Here is a 25,511-nt window from a genome sequence, read left to right as displayed (position 1 = left end):
TGCAGGTTTAATCCCTCGTCGGGTGTTTAAGATCCCACAAGCCTCAGGGTCAAAAAATCAAAACACAAAACAGAAATCATACCGTTAACAAATTCAAGAAAAACTTTTAAAATGGTCTACATTTAAAAAAAAAAAATCTTTAAAAATTTTATTACCAACATTCTTCACATTTACTACTGACATCTTTTAAAACTTGTTTAATAATTAAGAATGTTTAGTAGTTATTCACAACAACTGAAGTGTATAGAAAACATTCAGACACTTGACTAATGGCAGGAAACATTACTTTACACTATCTGAATAACCTAGCAAGGTTAGCAGCACTATGCAGAATCACATGTCAAAACAGCCAATTTAAGGACTTATTTTGCTTCCAAAATTTATTATCTCTTGGCACACTACACACAGGGCTTTATTTTTAAAATACTCTACACATAAGTTTATTAATGTTTATTTGCAAAATGACTCATTGTACCAGTTGGGCCATGAACATACTATACACATATAACCTGGCAATAGCAACATACAAGTCCAACTGGTTATATGGTGATACTTCTTTCCAGCGTGCTCTTCTCAATTCCCAGAATAGTCAACCTTAACCTTCTATTCCATGTGTCAGCATTTCCTGCTCTGGCTTTCCACTTGAAGTCAGTAGTTTCCTTAGAGTCAATAAAATCTCTGCTTCGACTGTGGCTAGTGACTGCCTCCTGGACAATGCAAGGATCCATCACCTTAAAGGATGGAAACTGAAAAAAGAGAAACAAGCTATCTCAGAAAATTCCAAAACTGGGGGGTGGGGGGTGGGGGATGGGGTGAAGGAAGTCAGCAAAAACCAAGTCAGAAAGGATTAAGTGATCAGTAGATGCTCTGGAAAAATTAAAATGAGGGGAAAATGTCAAAGTCAACATACACAGACCAAAGTTCCAGGCAAATTTGTCAGTGGATTTCAAACACTTAGCAAGAGATAATCCCTGGAGATCTCAATACTAAGAGCAAGTTATGCAAGATGAACCTAACTTTGTTTTTCAATATGACTCCAAAACAAGAAGCACAAGGAAACGTATTTTAGAAGAACATCTGACAAAGTCTCGTATGAAATATCTGTGGTCAAGATGAACAAAAAGAGGGCTTCCCTGGTAGTCTAGTGGTTAAAAATCTATCTGCCAATTCAGGGGACATGGGTTTCATCTCTGGTCCAGGACACACCAAAGAGCAACTAAGCCTGCGCTCCACAACTATTAAGCCTGTGCTGTAGAGCCTGAAAGCCACAACTACAGAGCCCATGTGCCACAATTACTGAAGCCCAGACGCCAAGAGCCTGTGCTCCACAAGAGAAGCCACCACAGTGAGAAACCCGCGTACTACAAGTAAGAGCAGTCCCTGCTCGCTGCCACTCGAGAAAGCCCCCACACAGCAATCAAGCACAGCCAAAACTAAATCTTTAAAATAATAATTAAAAAAAGACAATGGACAAAAAGATAAGCAGATATATCTGTGAGTTACTGCATTCAAAGAGTGCAGTAGAACTCATCTCTTCCCAAAGTGACAGAAACGGAATCCCACAGATTCAACAGGTTAGTGCTATGGAATGAGACCTGACAAACGGGAAATTAATCACGGTAAATTTAAGGTCCTACATGTAGTAAAGGAAATAAAAGACAAAGACACAGGTAGACAAGAAGTGCAAGGAAAACAGGCCATGGCAGCAGAAATTGAGATTTCCATGGGTAGTCAACTCAGTAAGTACAACAATGTGGATCTCTGAAATACAGCAGTTTCCATATGTACAAGTGTGGCAGTCAGAAAAATGAAAGGAGAGAAAAATCCACTCAAGAATATTGCAATCAGTTCTAAATACCAATTTTCAAAGACTTTCAAACAGAAGCATGAGCAATAAGGTGGGTGGGATGGCAGTGACCACTGGGAAGCCCTGGAGAGATTCTTAAAAAATATCAGGATGAATGAGATAGGTCTGATCATGTAAATATGATATTGTACTCTATTCCTTATAGCTGAAAAAAGAACAGCTCTTACCAAGGACAAACAGACACTGCACATACTGTAGACCAAAAAAACCAACCTTCTGACAGTCAGGGCTGTCCAAAGGTAGAGAGAGCTCATGGTAGAAACTGTGTCCCACAACTTTGCAGAACTTCAGTGAAGCCTGGGGATTCACTCAGAGGGTACAATTCAGACCATCGCTGACTCTGGATGGTCAGACTAAAGAACTCCTCATAAGCTTGTGACTCTACCACTAAAGAAGAGGCCACTGAGGAAGTAATGAATACACATCACTTCAGAAATATGTGACCAATGGCAGCAACTTCCGAAGAACAGAGGCAAAGATAGCATTATGTTTCAGAGAAGATGACCAAAGGCTGAAGAAGGAGCGGCAGCAATGAAATGAGTAGAATGAGTAGACTCATTTTTTGAAATGCTTCCTCAGGAAATGGCTTATGAAAGTCATAGGGTTCAAAACATTTTGTTTAATGACAGGAAAGATGTAAGCCCATTTCTAAGCTCAGGGGACAAAGCCAACAAAAGAGGATAAATTGGAGGAGTTTGAGGAGAAAGAGCAGAAAAAAAAATAAAGAGCAAGACCTTGGGAAAGGAAACTAAACTCAACCTGAAAATATCTGGCACAGGATTAAGTGCTGGATAACATTGTTAAGACTCATCTTCACGTGTACAAACAAAAGTATTTAAAATTATGCTCTTTTAAACAGTTATGCAAACATACCCAAGATAGGTACCAATTTTACAACAAATATTACAGTCTGCCATAGTTCCATGATCTAAACGATATTAAATCCCAATAAATTTATCACTTGCTAGTAATTCCTAAAACCATACAAACATCAAGATTCCATTAAAAGAGTCTAAACATCATAGTATCAAAATCTGATGAAGCAGAGGAAGACTGTCCAACGTACTTAACCCTCAGGCAGTAAGTACTGATACCTGACTCAATGGACATGAATCTGAGCAAACTCTGGGAGACAGTGGAAGATAGAGGTGCCTGGGTGTTGCAGTCCATGGGGTCACAAGGTGTCAGACACAACTTTGTGACTGACCACCAACAACAAATTGGGGTGTACCGATACGCAAAACAAAAGACAAAATTTTAAAAATTAAAACAAAATTTAAAAATTCAAGGCATGAGTGGATTGCTGTAATAAAAGGTAGTATGTTGAGATGTTTAAGAAAGTTCTCCCAGAAGACTTATCACAGAAGTGATGTTTTAAACAATAACATCTCAAAACTAGATTTAAGTCAACATGAATAGTTTCCACACTGAAATATTTTTCAAAACAGACTAAGCCAAATGAATGCTACTTGCTTGAATTATCATAATATCCTTCCTGTTTCTAGTTTCACAATTACTCAAATACATAAAATAGATTGTATTAGTCTGCTCAGAATATCAAAATAAAATAGCATATGTTGGGTGGTTTACACAACAGTGATTTATTTTCTCTCAATTCTGGAGGCTGGGAAGTCCAAGATCAAGGTGCCAGATCAAGGTGCTGGCCAATTCAGTTCCTGAGGAGGACTCTATTTCTTGCTTATAGATAGCTTCCTTCTTGCTGTGTCCTCTTATGGCAAAGAGACAGCAAGTTCTCTGATGTGGCTTCTTACAAGGGCACTAATTCCATCAGGAAGGCCCCACCCTCATAATCGTATTTAACCCTAATTATCATCCAGCAGTCATGTATGGATTTGAGAATTGGATTATACAAAAGGTTATGCTGTGCTGTGCTTAGTCACTCAGTCATGTCCAAATCTTTGCAAACCCATGGACTGCAGCCCAGTTCAGTTCAGTTCAGTTGCTCAGTCGTGTCTGACTCTTTGTGACCCCATGAATCATAGCACACCAGGCCTCCCTGTCCATCACCAACTCTAGGAGTTCACTCAAACTCATGTCCATAGAGTCTGTGATGCCATCCAACCATCTCATCCTGTCATCCCCTTCTCCTCCTGCCCCCAATCCCTCCCAGCAACAGGATCTTTTCCAATGAGTCAACTCTTCACATGAGGTGGCCAAAGTATTAGAGTTTCAGCTTCAGCATCAGTCCTTCCAATGAACACCCAGGACTGATCTCATTTAGGATGGACTGGTTGGATCTCCTTGCAGTCCAAGGGACTCTCAAGAGTCTTCTCCAACACCACAGTTCAAAAGCATCAATTCTTCAGTGCTCAGCCTTCTTCACAGTCCAACTCTCACATCCATACATGACCACTGGAAAAACCATAGCCTTGACTAAATGGACCTTTGTTGGCAGAGTGATGTCTCTGCTTTTGAAAATATGCTATCTAGGTTGGTCATATTTTTCCTTCCAAGGAGTAAGTGTCTTTTAATTTCATGGCTGCAGTCACCATCTGCAGTGATTTTGGAGCCCAAAAAAATAGTCTGACACTGTTTCCACTGTTTCCCCATCTATTTCACATGAAGTGATGGGACCGGATGCCATGATCTTCATTTTCTGAATGTTGAGCTTTAAGCCAACTTTTTCACTCTCCTCTTTCACTTTCATCAAGAGGCTTTTTAGTTCCTCTTCACTTTCTGTCATAAAGGTGGTGTCATCTGCATATCTGAGGTTACTGATATTTCTCCCAGTAATCTCGATTCCAGCTTGGGTTTCTTCCAGCCCAGCATTTCTCATGATGTACTCTGCATAGAAGTTAAATAAGCAGGGTGACAATATACAGCCTTGACGTACTCCTTTTCCTATTTGGAACCAGTCTGTTGTTCCATGTCCAGTTCTAACTGTTGCTTCCTGACCTGCATACAGGTTTCTCAAGAGGCAGGTCAGGTGGTCTGGTATTTCCATCTCTTTCAGAATTTTCCACGGTTTATTGTGATCCACACAGTCAAAGGCTTTGGCATAGTCAATAAAGCAGAAATAGATGTTTTTCTGGAACTCTTTTGCTTTTTTGATGATCCAGTGGATGTGGGCAATTTGATCTCTGGTTCCTCTGCCTTTTCTAAAACCAGCTTGAACATCAGGAAGTTCATGGTTCACATATTGCTGAAGCCTGGCTTGGAGAACTTTGAGCATTACTTTACTAGCGTGTGAGATGAGTGCAATTGTGCAGTAGTTTGAGCATTCTTTGGCATTGCCTTTCTTTGGGATTGGAAAGAAAACTGACCTTTTACAGTCCTGTGGCCACTGCTGAGTTTTCCAAATTTGCTGGCATATTTAGTGCAGCACTTTCACAGCATCATCTTTCAGGATTTGGAATAGCTCAACTGGAATTCCATCACCTCCACTAGCTTTGTTCATAGTGACGCTTTCTAAGGCCCACTTGACTTCACATTCCAGGATGTCTGGCTCTAGGTGAGTGATCACACCATCGTGATTATCTGGGTCATGAAGCTCTTTTTTGTACAGTACTTCTGTGTATTCTTGCCACTTCTTCTTAATATCTTCTGCTTCTGTTAGGTCCATACCATTTCTGTCCTTTATCGAGTCCATCTTTGCATGAAATGTTCCCATGGTATCTCTAATTTTCTTGAGCAGATCCCTAGTCTTTCCCATTCTGTTGTTTTCCTCTATTTCTTTGCATTGATTGCTGAGGAAGGCTTTATCTCCCCTTGCTATTCTTTGGAACTCTGCATTCAGATGCGTATATCTTTCCTTTTCTCCTTTTTCCCTTCTCTTCTTTTCACAGCTATTTGTAAGGATCCTCAGACAGCCATTTTGCCTTTTTGCATTTCTTTTCCATGGGGATGGTCTTGATCCCTGTCTCCTGTACAAGGTCATGAACCTCTGTCCATCGTTCATCAGGCATTCTATCAGATCTAGTCTCTCAAATCTATTTCTCACTTCCACTGTATAATCATAAGGGATTTGATTTAGGTCATACCTGAATGGTCTAGTGGTTTTCCCCACTTTCTTCAATTTAAGTCTGAATTTGACAATAAGGAGTTCATGATCTGAGCCACAGTGCCAAAGAATTAATACTTTTGAATTGTGGTGCTGGAGAAGACTCTTGCGAGTCCCTTGGACAGCAAGGAGATCAAACCAATCAATCTTAAGGGAAATCAACCCTGAATACTCATTGGAAGGACTGATGCGGCAGCTGGAGCTCCAATAGTTAGGCCACCTGATGCGAAGAACTGACTCATTGGAAGAGACCCTGATGATGGAAAACACTGAAAGCAAAAGGAGAAGAGGGTAGCAGAGGATGAGATGGTTTGATGACATCACTGATTCAATGGACATGAACTTGGGCAAACTCCAGGAGATAGTAGGGAACAGGGAGGCCTGATGTGCAGTCCATGGGTCACAAAGAGTTGGAACACAACTTAGCAACTGAACAACATCATCCCCCAAAGACCCATCTTCATATGCCATCACATATGAGAGTTAGAGCATCAACATATGAATCTGGGGGAAAAACACACAATTGACTCCATAGCATAGACAGATAATATTTTTAAAAGTCATCCTCAGAACTGCTACCAGTGATTGTTCCAAAATCCAAATCTGATCAGATCCTTTCCTGTCTAAAATTCCCTAATAGCATAGTTTGGAAGGAGGATCTGAATTGTCCAGCAGAGAAGAAGGAATCCTTACAATGTAGGTTTCAACCACCTCTCCAACTTTATGTCATATCAACTCCCACATGTACCCTAAGCTACAGTTAAAAACTCAATTACCTGCCACGCCCAGCATGTACCACACTCTCCTTATGCCTTCTACCTTTAGACTACATGTTCCCTACTCTAGAATATTTCTGCCCCTACATAGTTAGGCTTAGTTCCACTTATTCTTTTCTTTCTTTTTTTTTTTAATGCTTTGGTAATTAGTCTTTTTTTAAAATTGTTTTCTCATTTATTGTGGCTGTGCTGGGTCTTCATTGCTATGCAGGCTTTTCTCTAGTTATGGTGGGCATGCTCTTACTGTGATGGCTTCTCTTATTCTGGAGCACAGGTTCTGGGGTACGTGGGCTTCAGTAGTTGTGGTTCCTGGGCTCTAGAGAAAAGGCTCCATAGTTGTGGCCCATGGGCTTAGTGGCTCCATGGCATGTGGGATCTTCCCGAATCAGGGACCAAAGCTGTGTCTCCTGCATTGGCGGGTGGATTCTTTACTGAGCCACCAAGGAAGCCCCTCTACTTAAAGTGTGTACTTAATAACCTCCTTTAAGTTGGAACCTTCTCTACATTCCTCCTCCCAAAGCTGGTTAGGTGTTCCCCCTCTGGACTCGCTCCATCTTCTGCCCGCCCCTGTGACAGACAGCACCTGCCAGCCTGTACTAGACCCGCTAACTTATGTGTCTCCCTTACTAAGCTGGGGGAATTCTCCTGAGGCCAGGAATAGCACCTTTGCTTCCTGTGTTACCAACACACATCAGTACAAGGCGTATCACACAGTTGGTATCCGCTCCCCCCAAAAAAATACACAGATAAAAGCATGAGTCAAATAGACGATAAAAGAGTTTAAGAAAAAGACAATGGAAGCATTTTTTACTTCCGACATTTCACATCCATTTCCCATGGACATATGTCTAGTTAATTAGACATTTGCACGAAGCTTTGGTGATTATCCCAGTCACCAGCAAAAAGGAACACAACATAGAAATCACTCCAGGGTCAAGAGCCAAGAGAGAGGAAAAGAACGAATAGAATTGGCAAACACAGAACACACAGCAGAGTGTTTATCTGTGAAAGCAACTTCACACTGCCCAATGTCACGGGTTCATTTACTACCTTTTAATATTTTTCATAAACGCCAATGAACAACTGGTGGACCCCTCACCAAATAAAACATCTCATTCAGACTTGCAGATGGTAATTCGGGTTATCAACTGATTAAAGCATCCTCCCTAGAAAAACAACTCACTCGAGCCTCCCTCAGCAGAAATGCCAACTTTTAATACAGGAATCAGAGCAGAACTGTGGGTGGTCTTGGGGGAAAGGCTTTATAAACTGTAAAATCCACCGGTGGTCATTACTGTCTGAATTATCCTTGTGAGGTGATGGTCCTTCAGCAGGACAGTGGCTGACTTAAGTGAGAGAAATGACTTGGTGCTCCATCTGACTCATATTTTTTCTCCTCTCAAGAGAAACAAGCTCTAATGATACATTTTCTGATGACCAAACATTAACTCATCCACTGAAATCTCCTCAATGACTAAAAAGTTCCTTGCTTCATAATAAACCAGTAGCCTGAAATGTTAATGTAAATACACACAAGGGAGTCAAATTTTTATATTTTTTTCCTCAAGCCATGACACCCTAAAAAAAAGTCATCTTAAGAGCAGATTTTTTAGACATGACTCTAGAAAAGGGGTTATCCACTACTTGCCCTTCGTAGAGGCAGGGGAAAAAAAGTGCTCTAATATGCTTCTGTCCTGTGGCTGTAATTAAGGTTGAAAAAGGCCTTCAGTTTTCCCCTTGAAGACGTCATCAGATTCGAATGACTCCTGTCTCATCCTCATCTCCCCTCAATGTGCTCTTTTAAAACAGCTTCCATGTCTTTCCACTTCCCCTGGGCAACTAACTCCCTGCTTTCAACTTTTCACCGCTTATTCAAAACGTCTCCTCTCTTGTCTTAAAAATTGCTGATTCCATTTCTTTACTCTCTTTCATCATCATTCCCCTTCCCCAAATCCTAACACTAGATCTTTAATGACTCATGGGAAAGATAATTTAAAAAAAAATTGGCAGTGGTCCATTGTGATAAAATAGAGAATGCGTAACACAAAATAACATCTCCCTTGATTCAAAATAACAAGTATTTATTGAGTGCCCACTGTGTGACCTGTAGGAGCTACAAAACAAGATCAGCTTTCAGTGAAGCTGCAAGCTTTGTGCCAGGGGCTGATTCATCTCCACATCCCTCCACTCAGCTCATCAAAGTATCTCATACACAGAGGAGGGCCCCTCTGAAGTCCAGAGAGGTTTGGGCCTCTTCCACTGTGATGCCTTCTGGTATTATATAAAGAAATGCCAAAACTCAGTGACAAAAACTGTGTATGTTTTAAATATTTACAAAACATGCCAGGCAATATTATTGGGCTGGTCTCAAGATAATTACATGGTCCAGTAATGAGACAAAAGTTCAAAGTTGTATGATCCAGGACGCCTTCTTTCAATCCTGTTGGTGTACTTCTGGGCTCTGTCATTCAGAAGTAGTATTAAGACCAATGTGAAGGCCTTGAAAGTGGGCTGCTTGGGCCAAAGAGAACTTCTGTTCACCACCACCACCACCTCCCAAGGGCCCTACATAGCGGCGAGTGGAGGAGTCGTGGAAGAGTCGGGAAACAACTTCAACAGTGAACACAAGGTCTCTATCCTCAGGGAAGTTACAAACTAATTTTTTTTTAAAAAAGGACACACTTTCCACCCCCATCCCTCTCCAAATATAACGGAAGAAATGTTGCACCAGAAGACCAGGACTCCATCCTGGATCCATCTTTAATCATGGACAAGTCTTCAACACATTTAAACTTCAGGATTTTTTCTTTTCCCTGTAAAATAGAATATATTAATTTTGGCCATGCCTTCTATACAAAGGTTATCTAAAGGCTCATATAAGATGTGGTGGTATTTTAGTAAACTGCAAAGCACTCCACAAATGAAAGCTACATGGGCCCAATTAATCACATGCTGCCTTATCATTGCCATTAAAAAAAAAAAAGACAGTTATAAACACACAAATTCAGAATCCGGCATTGTTATGTCCGGCAAACAGTAAGAAAAGGGGAGAAAAGGTGTGTGGTTATGACTTGAAAGTAAAGCAGTCTTATGGGGCCCCAGAGAGCTCTGGCAATTTTTCTGTGAATATCTGAATACTCCTTGTAATCGTTACTCCTTGTTGAAATAACTTCCATGAGTAACCACAGAGATGACTACTCCTCAAACAAACCCAGATTTACTCCCTAACACCCCATACTATGCCAGGCTTCTTCTGCAGTTAGAACTTCTAGAGTCATTTGTGCGAGCAAGTCTCCTCCCTCTCAACCCCTCTAATCTCATTTCCTGGCTCATGCTAAGCTTACATAAACAGAACTAGCCTAAATTACCAAAACAAACTGCCCTGGAGAACCCTTATCTGTTTGGGTCACAGGACTACCCTTCCCTTCCCTTCCCCCAAGTGGGTGAAAAAGACACTCCCCTGGGCATCCCACCCACTCCTCCGCTTTCCAGACTCAGGGTCCCTCTCTCGGCACACATCCCATGGACCTGTGGCGGATCACTCTCTCAGCCCTTCTCCCCAGGCAGGTTGCTTCCCCACCTTGCACTTCATGCCTGGACCTACACAGGCTCTCACTGGAATCCAGCTCAGCCTTTTCTCCTGAGCTATGAAGGCTCTTCTGACAGCTCCCCCTGGATGTCCCAGAGAAGCTCAGGCAGGACTAGCGGAGTTGAGCCTGGCCCCATCCAGCACTCCCCGCACCCCCCATTCTGCTCTGCTTTCACCGTCTATCCACTCCTGCTCCACTCCTGCCCTGCGTGACCTGAGACTCTCCTCCTCCTACCTCACCGGGATCAGATCAGTGACTCGCCCACCTCAGCAGCCCTGAAATCACCACCGTCCTCTCCAGCCACATGTGTCGCCAGTTCTTAACCAGACTGCTGTTCCCTCTGGCTCCACATAAGTGTTCTGCAAAGTGAGACATGTTTGACTGGTGGTCCCCCCAACATAATGCTCCATGGGTCTTCATTTTGTCACTTTTCAATAGTTAATGTTTCTCCTATTACATAGCAAAACCTTAAGGTGCACATCGAGACTGCATTTCCACAAGTATAGTTGTTTTGAACAAACGATCATGCTCCTTAGAATAATGTGGGGAACCTTTAAAAATTCTGGGTACATCCCAGACCAATTAAATCACAACCTTGGCGGGGGGTGGGGGTGGGGGTTGGAGCATCAGGTTTGGAAATTCCAATGTGCAGATGAATTTGGGAACGACTCTATTAGAATGAGCCTGAGAGACAAGTATTTCAGGGAAAAGGCTTGAGACCATTTTTAAAAAATGAGTTAGTCAAAGGTATGGTAAACAGATAGGAAGGGTGCTCAACTCTCCTGGTTTGTCCAGGGCTCTAGCACTGAAGATCCTGGCATAGCTCTTCATCACAGGCCAATCAGGACAGTGGGTGACCCTACTCATCAGATGAGGCAGTGTCTGAAATTTGGGAATGAGTGCTAGTCTTTCCCAAAATGTGTTCTGCAAAATACTATCCCCTCTCCCTGGGGTGTGAACAGCTGTGCAGCCATAAAGGGTTCCACTGTGGAATAAACTGGAAAGACTCCAGGGATATCCCAGGATAGATGATTAAGTTTATGGTTTTCCTCATTGCCAGCTTCCCAAAACTTCCAACATACTCTAGTCACTTACACTGTCTGACAGAAGGACATAGCCTGCATTTCTCAAGCTCATATGAGAGCCTTTGTTGGGGAGCACTGTATGAGGATTCAAGAAACTTTTTGTTAAATGTTGCCTCGCTTGTACTTCCAGGAAATTCTGGGAAAAAGTAAATCTCATGATGTCACTTCTTTCATGATCAACCTCCTGTTCAGGGAAAAAAAAAAAAAAGCCCAAGGGACTTCCTTGATGGTCCAGTGATCGAGACTCTCCATTTACACTGTAGGAGGCATAGGTTCGACCCCTGGTTGGGAAACTAAGATCTCACATGCTGCAAGGTTCGGTCAAAATGTAAAAAAAAAAAAAAAGTCTGTCTCCTTTTCTAGCTCTCCCATCTTTTATCCCTTTCTGTGTTCTATTGTTTTACAAATTTTTAGAAGCATTCAAATCACCTGGAGATAGTGCTGCAAGGCTGATTCTGATTCAGTAGTACTGGGGTGGGCCTGAGACTGCAATTTTAGTGATGCTAACTCCCAAATGATGCCACTACTACTAATCTGACTCGTTGGATGGCATCACCAACTCGATGGATATGAGCTTGAGCAAGCTCCGGGAGTTGGTGATGGACAGGGAAGTCTGGCGTGCTGTAGTTCATGGGGTCACAAAGAGTCAGAAACGACTGAACTAAACTGAACTGCTAATCCAAGGACCACACTTAAGCAGTAGGGCTCTGGTCACTCTCAGCTCTAAAGGATGTTGTCTTTCCTACAAGCCTCTGTGCCTCAAAAGCCCTTTTCCCGCCTGATGCCTTCCCACCCATCTTTTAAGATGCTTGAGAACATCACTGTCCTGAGAAGATGACTGTGCTGCCCTTTCAAACAGAACCACACATCCCAACTTTATGCTTATAGCTCCATTCTGGTGCTACACTGTTATGGCTTGACCATTTTTCTGTCTCTCCCAAGCTAAGCTCTCTAACAGCCTGTCTGTCTCTACATGCTCAACGCCTGGCACAAAGTAGCTAGTCAACAAATCTATGTAGAAGGAAGGAGTGGCTATACAATAAAAGAGATGCATGATCTTGGTCCAGGGAAGACTTTTTAAAAATAAGGTTGTTAGCAGAATCAAATTTTAGGCTTCAAGTTTTGTGGTTGAGGATCTTCAGCAGGAGAAACAAGCAGAATTTATGCTATCATTGCAGAGTCAAATCACAATGGATTATCATCACCTATTTGTTATAGGATACAAAACAATAAAATTCCCAATTTTCTTGAAACGAAATCCAGAAAATCTTCTGATTAACATTTAACAGACTAAAATCACTAGGCATCATGGGAAATGAAACAGCACTGACTTCTACATGTGCATTCATCCACTTTATGGAGAATCCTTGCGACAATTCTAAGTTTAAACAAACCTTTGTAAAAAGATTACTCCAGCAGGTTTAATGCAGTCACAGCTGTCAAAATCATGGGCAATGTATCACACTTAAGAGAGCATTTGAAAATGTGTCAATAATTATAATTAGACACTTGTACCAGATCTAATATACTTTCAATACCTTTTTACTTTAACTGATATGAAATTAAAACCAGTAACTTAAAACTGCAACTCTCAGATCATAATTTAATTCTAAAGTAGATATAAAACCTGTCACACTACCGAGATGGAGTACATTTTACTCAAGAGGAGAAAAGGCCACAGTATTGTAATATATCATTTTAGGTAAGGTGACCACCTTTAACACGCAAAGGGTAAAATATATTATCGAGGTGCAAAATCTTCCATTTACTTTACCCGTCTGCATCTAAAAATTTCCTCTTCAAAATTATGCACGACCCACACAGCCCAGAGATAATAATTCTTAACATTCCAGTTTATTTCCTACTAGCCTTTTTTTTTCTATGTCCATCTAGTATACAACTACAAACCTGAATTGTACTATGCTTTATGTTTATGGAATTGTACATAATTTGTGTGTATGGAATTACACTGTTTTATAGTGTCCTGCTTTTTCTACTCAATGTTGTTTTGTATAACCTCCATGGCCAATCTATTTATTCCAAAATTTTCTTCATGCCTACAATGCATAAGGCAATACACTGTACTAGGGACAGGATACATGAACACAGGGAGTATCAGACAGACACAGTTCCTGCTCTTGGTATTTAACCACAGATATACTGATTATGTATACACGATATATATGCTGTGCATTACATATGCATACATACATATGTATATGTATACATACATATATTATATATATAGTAGTACATGCAAGATACAGAAAAGAGAGCACTAACTACATGGAATAGCCAAGAAAAGTCTCTGAGAGGGTAGCTTTTAAGGTGAGATCTGTCCCTGGAAATTCACCTAATATTTTGTGATTATACATAATTTCCATGTTATTCATAATGTGTGTGTATGCATACACACATATATAGTTTTTGTGCATATATACCTAACCTTTATAGGTTACTGTAGAACATTTAGATTCTTTTTTTTTTTTTTTTTTTACTATTTTACAGAGACTTGAATAAATTTATATACTCAAAGAGCTTTAGTAAGAGTTGTTTTTTTTTTGATGAGTAACCAGGGGCTCAAAATCTTTTCCAGAATAATTACATTTATATTAGCAGCCCAAAATTTCCAAGTCTTTCAAGTGAAATAATCCAAGCATGTTGCTTAATTTTAGGGAAGTCAATTCCAAAAAACTACTGAAGTACAGGGAATAAACATGAATTTTATATTACATTTTATTTACTTGGTTTTGAATTTTTAAGTACATCTAATTTGGTAACCACCAAGAAATCCAATCATCTTATTAAACTATACCAGCTAAATATCTCAAAATTTTAAACAATCCCCTCTTTTACTTTCTTCATACTATAAAATACTTTGAAAGAGTTAAAGCAGTCTGCTCTGGCCTGTTCCATAAAATTTTTCTGTTTCTTAAATTGTCTATCCTAGACCCATTGCTTTTTTAAAAATGCTATTACAAAAATAAAACATTTTTCCCTAAGTCTAAAAATCCATTGGCTCTATTCTTGATCAATAATAAAAAGCTGACTATATGAGTTTCTTTGTCACTAAAGGCCTACTTATCACTCACCGTATTTCAGAGAGAAAGAGAGAGAGAGAACCAACCACGTAAGCTCTGCTTTTAACATAAAGCACAAACCAGACACAGTGCTTTAAAACAATCAAAGTAAAGCTGTGGTTAGTAAGGCTCCCAAAGCCCAGGATTCTTTACAGACTCAAAATTATATAGGGGGGAAAAAGTCATCAGGCTCCATTTACTGGAACAGCCAAAACAGAAGACAACTGGAAGAGAATCAGCAAATTATTAAACTTCAGAAATAGCTGAGTCTGTGCCCTTCCCGACAGATGAGGAGAGAAAAATGCCACAAAGAAAAAGGTTGATACAGTGACTTTTGGGAACCACATCACTGGTTTACACCAGACAACAGACTAGTGCTCGAGTCTTATGGGTTACTTTCTCATTTCCACCATGCCATTGTGCTTCAACCTAAACTGTAAATTCAAATGTAAATATCCTTTAATTGAGCAACTCCAATTCTAGATATTGACCCCCAGATATACAGGAGATAGGGCTTCCCAGGGGGCTCTAGAGGTAAAGAACCCACCTGTCAAAGCAGGAGACATACACGACATGGGTTCGATCCCTGGGTGGGGAAGATCCCCTGGAGGAGGGCATGGCAATCCACTGCAGAATTCTTGCCTGGAGAATGCCACGGATAGAGGAGCCTGGTGGAGTACAGTCCATAGGGACACAAAGAATCGGACACGACTGACGCCACTTAGCACAACACACACAGAGCACATCCAAGAGATAGACAGATGGATCTGAGTTACACGGTTTCAGATCTACATATCCATCTATATATAAATCAATATGTAGATATAGTAGTAAATGTAAAGATAGTCACTGCAACATTGTAACACATAATGTTACCTAAAATAACAAGTGAAAGACTGGCTGAATGCATTATGATACAGCCACACAATGAAGTACCTTTCAAAAGAATGAGGAGACTGGATGGTACCGACAGCAGAACATTGCCAAGATAAGTTAAAGGAAAAAAGTCAGGTATAGAATTGAAATGTGCACAATATGAAACACTTATGATATAGGAAAAACACATCAGTTTGTAAATGTAGAGACTATCACTGGAAGGATACACAGTTAGTTTTAATCATGGTTTTTCTCCAGAAAGGGAAAGCAGAAGGCTGAAGAACAAGGTACCTTCCACTGTATGTCCTTCCCGTACTTCAAGTCTTGCCATGAGCACATGTACCATAACACAAAATTGGTTTCTAAAACATGAAATACTATAATTAATAAAAATGATTTGGGGGGTGGCCAGGACCCAGGATTGAACCTGTGTCCCTTGCACTGGAAGCACAGAGTCTTAACCACTGGACTGGCAGGGAAGAAAAATTTATTTTTGAGGTTCTGGTGGGACACCAGAAAAAAAAACTGTAAGAACGCATATTAACATGTACATGTAATGAAATAAATCTATGTGTGTATTAGAAATAAAACTCCAATTTGAGAAAAAATAAATAAAGAGTAAGATGGCCCAAAATGGAGACTGAAATATCCAAGACAAAAATCTTTCTGAGAATAAAAGAAAGGCTCTCCTGGAAGATTTCCATGTTCAATACCCACACCTGAAAAAGATCACTCAACCTAGGCTTAGAATGTCCTAGAACAATGGAACTTTTAAGGATTAAAAGGGAACCAGGGGAGAAGGAGAGTAGCTGAGGTGGATGTAGCTGATTAAGTAACAATGAGTTGGAGGGAATCCTAAACAAACAAGCCAAGATAAGGCGAAAAAACTCCTCTGAATTTGAAAAGGACATTCCATTCTAAACTGGATAAAGGCAAGAATAAATCCCAAACTGAACCATTCTCTTTTGACTTTTTCCCCCAATCTCAGGTCATCGGTGATACAATTAAAAAAAAAAAAAAATCATTGCTTGAATTCTTTTCAGCTAAATAAGGCTTAGTAAAATAGGCATAAACGTAAGTTAAAGGTGTCACTAATCAAAAAGTATATCTGCCTTTGATTCTATGAGCAGATGTTCATCAGTTCCCATGTCCAAAAGCTGAAGACTGTTATTGTAGTCCCTTGTTCAGATAAACATTTGGTTTATTTGCAAGACAGGGTGCACTTGACCCAAAAAAAAAAGTCAATAAGAGACTTTGAACTGTTTGTAGCTTCATCATTTATCATTCAGATCTTAGCCCATGTTTTCCCATTTCCAAAAGGCACTTCCATCGTTTCCCACAGCTTCAAGTCCTTATTTCCAAGGTTCCAGTATAGTATTTCCAACTCCTCACTAGACTCAAACAAGCCCTCTTCTGTATCCATGTCCCACCAGAACCTCAATGCCAATACCACACCCCATCTCAAATCAGGTCCTTACTAACCTTCTGCTTTAAGATCAACACCATTCTCCTAGTCACTGGTGTTCCAAAAGTTAGATATACTTGCCCACTACCCATCCCTCCCTCTCTTCACAAAAATGATTTAATTAATCTATGGCTTCTCCAGCCCAAAGTCAAAACCATAATTCTACTTTGATTTCTTCTTAGATTCTGGCCATCTACCCTCATCACTAGACTGATCACCAACAGAAGGCTATATGACAGGGGTCTCACACTCATGCCTACAGGGACAATGCAGTTAGCATATAGCAGTAAGGCTGGTTAGGAGTCTGAAGAAATAAACAATAAATAGCAACTGAGGCTGGGCCTCAGTACCTGGGGGAAAAACAGGATGAGCCAGGACTCTGGCGAACATAGCACATCCCCTCAGACAGACACGATCACAGGTTTCCTGCAGGAATAGAGGCCTGCTGCTGCCAGAGCTCACAATTCCGCAGGAGTAGGTGGAAATTTGGACTTTTTTGTGCGAAATTTCCCCCTATTTAAATGTTGGCAACCATTTGAAAAAAATGTTTTGAATGCAATATCAAGCAGGACAAAACTGCAAGGTGGATTCAGCCCAGAAACCCTCAGTTTTCAAGCTATGCTCTACAGCATGACGACATGGGGATGCATAGCCTGGATTAAAGCTCAGACATGGGAACTCAGACTTCTTCCGTCACCCCTTTAAGTCTCAGTTTCTCTTTCTGTAGAATGAGGATAATAAGATGAACTAACCGCATGGAGTTGTGTGATCCTTGAATGAGAGAATGCAAACAAAGAGCCTGATCAGGGCCTCCTTCACAGCTACTATTATGTTATTGATGCTCTCTAAAAATTAAGTCTAAAACCTTCAGCCTGGCATTCAAAGTAAACCATAATTTGACTCTCAGTCTAAATTTTCTTCTAAAGTGCTGACCTTCAGGTACTCCAGTCACATTGCAAACAGCTTTTTAACTTTATTAATTTCCATATTTGCTTAGCCAAAAAAAAAAAAGTGGGAGAGGGGCAGGGTATGCAATATAATCATTTAAATAACACTGGCCATTCTACTCAGGACACTTTGGCCCTGAAATTAGTGCAAACTGGAAGAAAAGAGTCTGCTGTTCCTTTGCAATGTCTCAGGTCTTAATGCCTCTCCAAGAAGCTATACCTCAAGGCACTGAGTCTGATTCCAGTGATTAAAAATATGTACACTTCTGTGTTTTCCAACTAGGCTCTTAAACAAAAGCCAGCTACCTCATATTTACTTACCCCACTCCCTGCTTTGGGAATGTTGCCTGTTCCATAACCTACCCGTATACATAAGAGATACCTCTCCAAATGATAGCATCAAAATGGTACCTCTGTCCAAGGCTACTTCCTCAAAGGAGTTGGTCTATCCTTATCCCTCTGTATCTTGTGACCAAAATACTTGGGAGTTCTGCCCTTTATAGTTACATGTGCAATTCTTCAAACCTTTACTCATGTGCCCCTTGAGATCAACTTGGCTTTTTACTGAACTTGATAAATGTTTAATAAATGAAGAACAAAGAAAGGGGAAAAGACGAAGTGGCAGCAGCAGCAAGGCAAGGAAATGTTAATGATAAGGACAATGACAACAACGATGGTTGCTACCATGGGATTTATGCTCTTACTTACATCTTTTAATGCAAAGAGCTGTCCCCTATTAATCCCGTGTTGCATTCTGAACAATAAATGTACAGGGTCACCTTCCCCACCTCTCTCTCATCCTTTTAGGGCATGTTACCTGCTGTCCCCTTATTACTGAAAAGTCACCTTTTCATTCAAATATAATCTAAATAAACAGGGAGGTAAATGGCTCCTGCCACCAATTTAAATCAATTAGCCCCACCTTCGATGTTGGTTGGGATCAAGATAATGATGCACTCTTGAAGCTGGTCCAAAATCCATAGTAGTCACTTTAACCTGATCTGGAAAAACAATCAAAGACCCCTACACAGAGAAAAGAACAACAGGGTCGGGGTCGGGGGGGAAGGTGGGGGAGCAAAGGGGTGTGGGTCATCTGTAGAATGACTAAGGCTCATACAAGAAGAAAAACAAAATTCTCACCCAGATTAGCAAATATTCAATAAACGAATTACGGCTGATTTTCACAATACCTAGAACAGGTTTTTTCAAGCTGCTGGTTAGAACCCATTAGCAAGTTGTGAAATCAGTTTACTAGATAGAGATCAGAATATTTTGTAACAAAAATTGAATTAGAAATTAGAAGGCACTGCAACATTGTTCTGTAAAATGTGTAATTCAGCATTATCTTTAATATGCACATGTATGCACGTGTATGTACTTGGTCAGGATGTAAAATGAAATACCAAGAGTCAAAAATGTTTTTCAAACATTGAAATAGAACGTGCGTGTTTATATAATCTCTGGGGACTAAGATTTTCCATTTTTTACTAGGCCATACTCATAAAATAAGAAAATGTCTGTTCTTGAAACCTGTTGTGCACAACAGTTCAGTTCTTCAGGTTCAAAAAAGCATATTAAAAATTATCATTTGGCATATTTTTCCCTTACCATTTCCTATTCCCAGAAAGGAAGGTAAAGGTCACTTTAGAAAACCACCTTCACTTTTTCTTCCCTCCATATATTTCTTTTTTGTTGTTGTTGTTAGGCTGATTGTTTAATTTATTCAGTAGTCTGTATTTTTTAAGACTGATGCAAATTATCCACACATTTATTGAGCAACTATATGCATACAAAGCATTCTGTTAGGAAATGTGTGAGAAAGATGACATGACAGTATTTATTTTTTTATATTAATTTATTTTAATTGGAGGCTAATTACTTTACAATATTGTAGTGGTCCCTCCATATATTTCCATCTTGTTTAAGTTCCTGACATCAATTACAAGCTCAAAAGCTCTAGCTCTTAGTGATATTTGCCTATAAGCATTAAACTATCACTTAAAGAGAGTGAGCAAGCACAGTCAATTTTCACCCAGAGTGTAACATCACTCATCAGTCTTCAGTAGTGAAGATTCGGAATTTGGTTTAAGATACCTCCTCAGCCTAGCTCCTCTAGACCAGGAATAGTTTTGCTCAACTTCTTCTTACGTTTTCCTCAGTCCCTGCTCTCCAAACTCCAAGTATCACCCTACATCTAACATTTAGCTTTGTCCAAGATCACCCCTATCTTCCTTTATCCCCTCTGCACATTTCTCATCAAACTCAAGGTTACTTTTTAGTTCAGTCAATAATTCTTCCATAACTACCTAAAAAAAAAAAAGAAACAAAAACTACAGCAGTCTTATTTTCAATGGTCTCAATACTGCATGGTGACCACCAAGGCCTATCTGGCTTTCACAAATGAGCAAGGCACCCTGCCATTAAGCATTTAAGTGGAAAAGGTCTACATGGGATACCCACTCAAAGCAGCCCTTAAAAACCTACTGAAAGAGGAGTTTACTTTGGATTCCATCCATTTACCCAAGAGGTCATCCACCATCCACCTCTCACACGAGTACTGCCTGCCACACTATTTTCACTGTCCACTGTTTGAGAACAAATGCAACAGGAGAAAGTCAGTGTCAAGGAGTCAATTCACCAATGTTGAGCACCAGCCCCACGCCCCACTGCCCCACACATACACAGTACTTCAGGAGTCCTAGCTCTGCAGGGTAGGAAAAATAAGTTGAGATATTCTTCCCCTCAAAAGAAGTGTCATCCTGAAACTCAACAACAATCCCAAAAGGAAACATATATTGAAAAGAATAGATGTCTTTTGAGATCACTAAGTACAAGTTATAATACCATACATAATAAAGGGATATAAACAATAGTTCCTTCTACTTAAGAGTGTCTTTTGTCCCCAGCTCCCAAACTCACATTTAAGGACCTGTGTCTGGCATCATCATCTCTTGAGACCACCTCCCTGATTGTCCAGAGTACTGGGTTATTTTGCCCTTCATAAATGAACCATCCATTCATTCTCTTAGCAATTAAAAAATGATTTACTGACTGTGTGGTCTGGGCCAGGTATTATATAAGGTGCAAGAGATACACAAAAGATGAATAAGACACATGGAGCCCATTAAGAGGATTTGAAAAGTTTTCAGTGACAGAAACTGAATTCTTTAGAATTTTAAAAATAGAGAAATGAATAACCTCAAGTCCTTGCTCCCAAAGAGATCAGTCAAATGCCAGCATGAGTACTGAAGATGGCCAAACACTAGAAGAATGTCAGAAGGTAAAATCCAGGAAGCATATGCTTGCAATGAAAGCACTCTGAGCCCTAAAGGATTTGGTTCTCCCCAAAAGTGTGGAAAAGGACAAAACAGCCAAGACTTAGCCTTATGATCAGAGAGCTGAACTCCTACAAACCCATCAGGACATCTGTGCTAAATAGGTCCCTCTGACCTAGTCCATCCTCCAAAACACAAACTTCAACTGCTGCATGAACTTCCACAAAATCTGGAAAGGCTAAAATTTAAAGTCACTTTCCCAGTCACAGAAATAAAGGTCAAATACCCAGAGCAAACAGTGAAGCAACTCCAATGGGCAAATTGGAATGTTGGTCAGAGACTCAAACCCAAAAATCAAACAACTGAGTAGTGGTGGCTCTGGAAAACAAAGCTCTCATGATCACAGAAGAGTCTTTAGACACATAAACAAGCCCAGATTTCCAGAGACACACAGAAGAGCACAAGAACATTGATCAGTCGTGCAGCTGGTTTGAGTATTGGGGTAGAGGGAAATACATTCATTTCAACTTCAAAAAGGAAGCTGCTGGGCCTCTTAATAATTTTGTGAGCATAAGTTCAAGTAAAACTACCTTCTATCTGAACCAAACGCTGTGATGTGCCAGTCACGCCCACGTGAGGAAGCTCTTCCATAAGTGGTCTTCCCAATAGACAAATCCCGGTTTAGAACTTCTGATTCTTCAACTAGCATGGCAAGCTAGGGCACTCTATGGCTAAGGACTAAAAGAGAAGAGGTAAATCTTCCATTTGGTTCTTCTAAGAGCTGGAGTTGGCTGCAGAAAGAAACAGCAAGTTTTCACTCCAAGAGATCAAAGAAGGCATTTTGTACCAGGAAACCCAATTCAATCCTCATTTCCAGGAATAAAGCCACAGTGCCCAATATTTGCTTGGGAAAATAAAACAGGAGACTATGTGGCCTCCAATTAAAATCTCTTGACAGCTTTATTTCCCAGCCTCACCAGTTTAAGGCTGTGAACATTTTAGCCAGGCACTGATTTAACTTAAATACCAACTCCCCAGTCTGAATGGTCACACTTACCACCAGGTTAAAAAAATGAAAGCGTTTTAACACTTCATGACAGTATTCTTTGCCCCGTCCTGAGCACGAGATGTATAAGACAAGGTGATACTGAGAAGTGCCAGCCTCAGCCCAGCCCATCTCTCCCATGACCGCAGTCAGGAGAAACCACACAGCAGCCTGTGCTATTCTTTTAGTCACGATACTGGAAATGAGTGGAAGCAGGAGAAAATGGGCGGGGGGTGGGCAGAGGGGCTCACCTCCATCTTACTTGGGTATGACAACAATCTTATTTGGGTATGCTTTAAAATTATCACTTGAGTTCTCGTCAATCAGCCAACAGTTCTTGTGTGCCTACTTCACAGGCACCAAGCTAAGTCTATATAGTGCAGGGAAATATTCCCCAAGTAATCATTATGTTAATAGTTATGTGTTTAATTTTCTTAATCTTTTTACAAAAAAGTATATATCCTGTATGTAGGTTATAAAGTCTAAAAATAAAATCAGCACCCATGAACCCATCACTCAATCAAAAACCAGAATATCAACCAACACTGTATCTCATCTACCTACCTCCTCCACCCCACCCATATCCCCAGGTGCCTGCAGCGCGCGCGCACGCGCACACACACACACACACCCCCCACACGCGCGCGTGCACACACACCCCACACACCCAGGAATTCATTATCCAGAACATGAGTTTCAATCTAAGTGTCAATGCATCTTTAGGATTATCTCCTAATCATTATAAGTGAGTTGGCTTTCCAAATACAGCAGTGATATACTGTTTCTTCTTAAAAAGCGGTGTCTTTAAGGCTTTTTTTTTTTTTTAGGTAAACTGCTGCTTTAAAGAGAAATACTAACAGACTAAGCGAGACAGACTTAATTATGGTAAACTCATGACGACAGTGTACAAATGAATTAAATTTGGCAAACACTGGCAAAAACAGCCGAGAACATGGGTTCCAGCATCCCACAAACTCCTGGTTCAAATCCTTACTCCACCCATGATGAGCTCTACAGCTTAGGGCAACTCAGTTTTGCCAAGCCACAATTCTTTATTGTAACGGAATGGAATAATAATAATAAAACATATGGTTGTTGTGAAAATATAATGAAAAAGTGTGTGTAAAGATCTGAGCACACTGCCTGGCACACATCCAGTCCCCTCCTCCCCAAATCATCATATCTGTCATTAAATTCACTCAAAACATATCAAAGGATTTTGCCACCACCAATAGTTTATATTTCCCTAATTTCTAACATGTAAAAATAAATCAAGAGGCAGGGATCCAACAGCCGAACAGTCACAGAGGACAATTCCTAGCCCCAGCTCGTTTGCCTAAAATTATAGTATACCCTCATTGATTCCATCTCCACCTTGTGACCTTGAATAGCAGGATCATTTTTCAAATCCACTTCTGCCCCGGCCCTTCCTCCCAGAGAAGGCTGGACTACTCAATCCAATCTTACCTAGAAGCCTATTACAATCATCACAGGACTAGTTCTGTGTAATCTAGAGTAAACGAGGCATAGTCTCTCTTTACCGATTCAGTCACTGTTTTCCATTCCACGGACAGGTGCACAAATTTGGCAAATCACTACTTAGAAAAACAATCAGTACTATTAACAGAATTAAATTCCTCACATCTGAAGTTAATTCGTCATATTCTGGAACACGGCATACTCCTCCATCTTTACCCTCCATCATCCTTAGTATCCTTTTAAGTTACTCAGAGGTAACAAGAAACTTATTCGTATTCAAATGATCACTCTGTTCCAGGGTACAAAAGCTGTAAAACCACTACCTATATCAAGTTTTATCTAAAACTACTCTCTCCACTTCAAGTAAATCTCACCCATACTGAAGAGAATGAACCCATCCTGGCCTTTGTTTTTTCATCTGTCCAGAATTTATTTCAACATCATTAACCACCTTTGAGTATCTTCACAAGGGCTGATGGTAGAAATGTGATTATCCAACACACAATTCCATCAACCTAAGGACTATGCATCTCAGCCTCAAAAGACTTCTGTTTTTTAATTCCAGTATAGAAAACAACTGAATCACGAAAAAAAAGTGGTTTGGTCTCAGAAGCCAGGTGATCCAAATCCTATCTAGGCCTAAGATAACTCCCGAACGACCCCTGTGTCCCCATCAGTAAAATGGGGAAGATCCATGTTTCACACTCAAGCATACTGTAAAACTGGAGGGCGAGGCCAGTGTCTGAGGTCAGCACAAGTCTAGCGTCTGCTGGCTGCCAGAGCCCGGGCCCCCAGCCAGCCACCCACCTCCAGAGACAAGTGCCAGGACATACTATAGTGTTTCCATTTAAGGCCCGCCACTTGGATCAGCCCATCTCTTGAAATTTCTTACCACCACCTTTCCAGGAAGAATTTTTTGGGGGGAAAGGGGAGGTGGTGTCTATTTTTTGCCACCGACTTTCCTTGGGCTGTCAGAGCAGTCTGCATCTCTGGAACAGGATTCTTTAAAACCACTGGGCTAGTCTGTGTTTAAATGCCAGGCCTCTTTTCAAAAATATACAAAATGCGGATGAGATCAGTCCCTTCTCTCACGATCTAACTTCCATCACACACACTTCAAAAAAGAAAGCCCAATGAAATTAACAAATCCATTGAATTACTTTCCTACCTCTCTGCCAAAGCCACAGTAAGCTCAACTTTTTAACCAAGACTTTTCTTCTGCTACTAAGTGGAATGTTTTCTTCCCTAAGGAGCTTCTTCTACAGCTTCTCTCCCATGCAAGGAGCGTTCAAAACTCCAGAGGGAAAAAAGGCGGGGGGCGGGGGGGGGGGGGGGGGGTCGGGGAAGATTGGGAGACCTATCTAGCACAAACTGGACAGAGCTGAAACAGTCTAAAACCCGACGGAAGTGAGTGCTTCCAGCACGGCAGAGGCCCACCTCTCTCCCCAGAGCATCCACGGCTCCGGCCTCACTGTTTTGGTTACAGTGTTGAAGGAAGGGCTTTAAACTTGGCAAAGTACCGTGCAACATCTGTAACCACATTTGCCTTCTGGGGATCGGAAGATGAATCCCACATTCCTGGCTTTGAAGCTTTTTGAAACTGCAGCTAGGAAGAACGGAGGGAGGGAGGGAGGGCGTTGAGCAGAGTTTATTGGCTGTCTCTCCAGCAGAAAATTCCTCTTGGAAGAGACGGATATTTTGAGGGTGGGGGTGATTTGCCCATCCCTTGACTCTCTACCAAGCTCAGCTGGGAAGGTGAGCCCCGTGGTCAGGCGGCCAGATCGATTTACAAGTCAGAGGCGCACACCCTGAAGGAGTTCACTACAGGCACACACACTGCAAACCCGAGACCACCCCACTCCATGCCTCTGCCCTCTCCCACATCCCACCAGCAGTTCAGGCCCACAGCAAGACAGTTTTGTTCCGCGGCTGCTTCCCCCACCGAGAGTGAATCGGCTTGGGGGGAGAAAGGAATGAAAGCGAGGGGGAGGCACCGCAGACGCCC

The 25,511-nt window shown here is 41.0% G+C and overlaps 1 protein-coding gene across 2 annotated transcripts in view; it reads right to left on the bottom strand.

Annotated features, from left to right (window-relative positions):
- Positions 1 to 25,511, bottom strand: part of ACVR1 (activin A receptor type 1) — a 131,105-nt gene that overhangs the window by 105,199 nt on the left and 395 nt on the right. The window lies entirely within an intron of this gene.

The sequence above is a fragment of the Bos taurus genome, chromosome 2 (genome assembly GCF_002263795.3).
Source record: "Bos taurus isolate L1 Dominette 01449 registration number 42190680 breed Hereford chromosome 2, ARS-UCD2.0, whole genome shotgun sequence".
Lineage (NCBI taxonomy): Eukaryota > Metazoa > Chordata > Mammalia > Artiodactyla > Bovidae > Bos > Bos taurus.
The sequence above is the reverse complement of the archived record's forward strand: the minus strand, read 5'-3'. Positions and strand labels throughout refer to the sequence as shown.